At 49.4% G+C, this 3,817-nt stretch overlaps 1 pseudogene; it reads right to left on the bottom strand.

The window, feature by feature from the left end:
- Positions 1–1,872: 1,872 nt before the first annotated feature.
- Positions 1,873–3,563, bottom strand: LOC101725518 (ezrin pseudogene; annotated as a pseudogene).
- Between the last annotated feature and the right edge of the window lie 254 nt (positions 3,564–3,817).

Genomic DNA, 3,817 nt, shown 5'->3' with positions numbered 1-3,817 from the left:
GCCCACTAGAGGAGCCTCAGCCTCCTTTGTGCTTCCAGGGAGGCTCCTCGCTGAGCGCCTGGTGGGACGCAGCCAGCGCCACAGGGGACCGAGCTCCTTGAAGTGTGGCCAGGCCGGCCTGGCTCCCGGCTCCTCATACAGTCCTGCACCAGGCGGCTTCCGCACGCGGCCCTGAGCGATGGTTGCCTGGACACAGCTGTGCCTCAGCTGCAGGGTTTGGGATACACACTTCGCACACAGTGCCGTGCCTAGGGCTCCAGGAGCAGACTGGGCACCACGTCCACCAGAGCCTGCTCTCGACCCAGACCTGACGCTGAATGAGTCAAAGGATGCATGCACTCAGAAGCCTTCGCCACTCAACTCCCGCCCCAGTGCCCCAGAGTAAGGGTCCCCAGCCCAGGTCTGGGCTGAGGAAGCACAGAGAGCAGGCCCAGACAGGATGCTCTCCTAGAGCAGTCACTTGGCCCTCACCCCACACACAGACGAAGGTCTGTGCCCTCCAAAGTCAGCCCGTGACATCTGGAACAGGAGACTCCACTGGATAAATGCACAGACCCCAGCTCAAGATAATGACAAATGTGAAAAACTGAGGGAACAGGACATAGTCAAAAGAACACAGTATTCCAGTAACAGGTTAAAAAATAGGAGAGATCTGTGAGTTGGCTGACAAAGAATTCAAACTTTAGAAGCTCGGTAGGCTGCAAGAAAACCTCTATCCAACTCAGAAAAACAATATACGCACAAAAGAGATAGAAAAAAGAAAACCAAGAAGAAATTCTGGAACTGCAAAATACAATGAATGAAACTAAAAATGAAATAGAGAGTGTCAACAGCAGGCATAATTATGCAGAAGATAAAAATATGTGAACTGGAAGATAAGGCCATTTGAAAATACCTAGTCAGAGAATGTTATGGCTTATATCTACATGTACCCCCTAAGCCTCATGTGCTGTAGGTGGGGTTCCTGGGAGTGACTGGATCATGGGTGTGTGATACTGGGATTAGTCCACTGATGGGTTTAGCATCATTCTGTACTGTAAACCCCTGAAACAATACTAGAAACCTCTGCAGTAGGCTCCAGTCTCCTGCTCAGTGTATGACACAGGCCTGAGGAGAAAAGCTAAAAGACAGAACTAAGAAAAAAAAAAAAAACTAAGGAAAGTAATAAAAAAAACTAAAGAAACTAAGAAAAAAACCAAAAAGACAGAAAGTAGGGTGCCAGGATGACCAATGCCAGTGCAACTGACAAAGGTGCTGGCCAGTCCAAGCCACTTTTTTTTTTTTAAAGCAAAAACCAGAAGTTTATTGGAGAGTCTTCCTATATCATCCATCCCATGACCACGGCAGATCTTTGCCAGCTGAACAGAAAATCAGAGGAAGGAAATCACTGCGTGTGGAAGAGGGCTTTAGTTTAGACTTAATTTTTCACCCCTCAAAACATGTAAATATACAAAGATGGATCCTTCATAGAGATCAAATCAGTGTAAGCTCATTTCAGAAGTAGAAGTATGGCACAGACGTAAGCTGCTATGTGGTTTCTTTAATGATACTGAACCTTGCATCACACAGGCCAATGAGAAGTTTACTTGGATTTTACAGGCATCTTAACTCCATCAGTCCTGCTCCAAGTATACAACAGGAAATGATTTGATAATTATAAAAATCATGCCTGTTTGTCACTATGATACAGCTGGGAAAAATAACCAGGGTGTGCCTGGCCGAGTACTTTCACTGGGTAACTGCTCTTTCTTAAGGGACCTGAACCTGGTGAGCGGTTTCTGGGTTTAGCGCACTAAAGAGCCAGTGTGCTGAGGCTGCCCAGTCCCTCAGGGAGAGCCCGGCTGCCAGGCGCCCTCTGCACTGCCCTGGCCTCTACATGGCCTCGAACTCATCAACGTGCTGCTTGGTGTTGCCCTGCCGATCTGGTGCAGGGTCTTGTACTTGTCCCGGCCTTGCCTCAGGTTCTCATTGTGGATGATATCATTGTGGGTCCTCTTGTTCTCATCTCTGGCCTGGGACAACTCGTTGCTCAGAGTCAGCAGCTGCCGCTGCACATGCTCATTCTTCTCAGCCTCGGTGATGCACTTCTCCTCGGCCTCGTTGATGCACTTCTCCTCCTTGCGGTCGTCTAGGATACCCTCACTGGAGAGCTTGGCGCTGTAGCCCATGAGCTCCACACCATCCTCCTGCAAGTTCTCCTGCACGTGACAACTCCCAGGCTCATACACAGGCGGCGGTGGGGGCAATGGGGCTGTCATCACCAGGTGCAGCTCCTCCTTGGTCTTCACCAGGTCGTCCTGGGCTTCTTTGGCCCTGTGCTGCCACTCCTCTACCTCGTCCTCCTTGCACTGCCGTGCCTCCTCCAGGAGGACAATCTTGGCACTGTACTCTGCAAGTTCTGTAGCCAGCTGCTCCTGGCTCTTTATCTGATCCACCGCCTGTCTCTCCAGCTCTTCCTTGGCCGGCAGTGCAGCTACACAGTCGGCGTCCAGGTACTCGCCCTCCTCCTAGGCTCGCTTCCTTTCATCCTCCAGCTGGAGGGCTCTCTGGATCTGGTCGGCGAGCTCTTTCTCCGCCTTTTTGGTCTTCTCCTCATAGTCCTGCAGCCACAGCATCAGCTCCTCCTTCTCCCGCAGCATCTGTTTCTTCTTCTCCCTCTCACCAGTCTCTCTTTTCTTCTCAGTCTCTAGATGCTGCTGCTCTAGTTGCTTCTGATGCTTCTCCTCCTGTGCCTGGGCCTTCATCTGCTGCACCTCAATGGTGTTGGGCTTCCTTCGGCACATGTACAGCTCATGGTTTCCCATGCAGAGCTGGGGGATCTGCTTGTTAATTCTCAGGCATGGGGCATAGAACACAAAGTCAGGTGCTTTCTTGTCGATGGGCTTAATGACAAACTTTTTGTCTTTGAAAGAGATGTTCCCGATTTCACTCCATGGAAAGCCAATCTTTGGGGTCAACTTATCGTCTTTTCAAAAATATTTAATCCAAAGGCATCAACTCCAAGTCAAAGGTCTGTTCCTTTCCTATTTTTGATCTCAAAATAATTGATTCCATACATCTCCAGGTCTTGAGCGATCTTCAGGTACTCATAGCATTATCTTTGGGATCAGCCGCTCAGAGCTGAGGTACCCAGACTTGTGCACTTCCTTGTTGAAGTCTCCGAACTTGGCCTGCACAGCATAGGACCCCAGGAGCACAGCCATCTCAGGGGGACAGTAGATCTCATCACTAAGGATCCCCTCCTTCACCTGGAGGAAGAACAGCTTCTGCGTGATGTCCTGGATGAGCTCCTTAGGCACGTCTTCTGGGTAGAATTTGGTCCAGAACTTGAACTGGAGGGGGTTCTCTTTCCTGACCTCCTGAGGAGACATCTTTTTATCAAATTTCAACCAGGTCAGAAATTCTTTATTGTCCGCATACTGGAGGCCAAAGTACCATACTTCCTGGAGGCAAATTGTCTTAACCATATGATCAAAAAGCTGCTTTCCAGTGGTGTTTGGCTGGATGGTGAACTCCAGCTCTTCATTCATGGCAGTAATCCGGACATTAATTGGCTTCAGCATTTTCAGTTCCTGGGGGGTTGCTTCGATCTCCTGTAAACTCGGCTCTGCTCTGGTGACTGAGAGGGCTCCGGCGACCTGCAGTCAGCCAAGCCACGTTTCTTTATTGGTAAACAATTAGGGTAAAGATGAGCTATATGCAAGGGCAGGACTGTGTGTGAGGATGTGCAGTCCTGTGGTTTCTATGGAAATTAATGTAAGCAAGAGCGTGAAGGACAAGACAAAGCATTCTCAAATTAGGAACAGAATAGACAAAA

The sequence above is a fragment of the Heterocephalus glaber genome, unplaced genomic scaffold (assembly GCF_053883595.1).
Source record: "Heterocephalus glaber isolate CG9 unplaced genomic scaffold, H.glaber_assembly_v1.0 deba00000594, whole genome shotgun sequence".
NCBI lineage: Eukaryota > Metazoa > Chordata > Mammalia > Rodentia > Bathyergidae > Heterocephalus > Heterocephalus glaber.
Note: the sequence above shows the minus strand (reverse complement) of the source record. Positions and strands in the feature narration are given on the sequence as shown.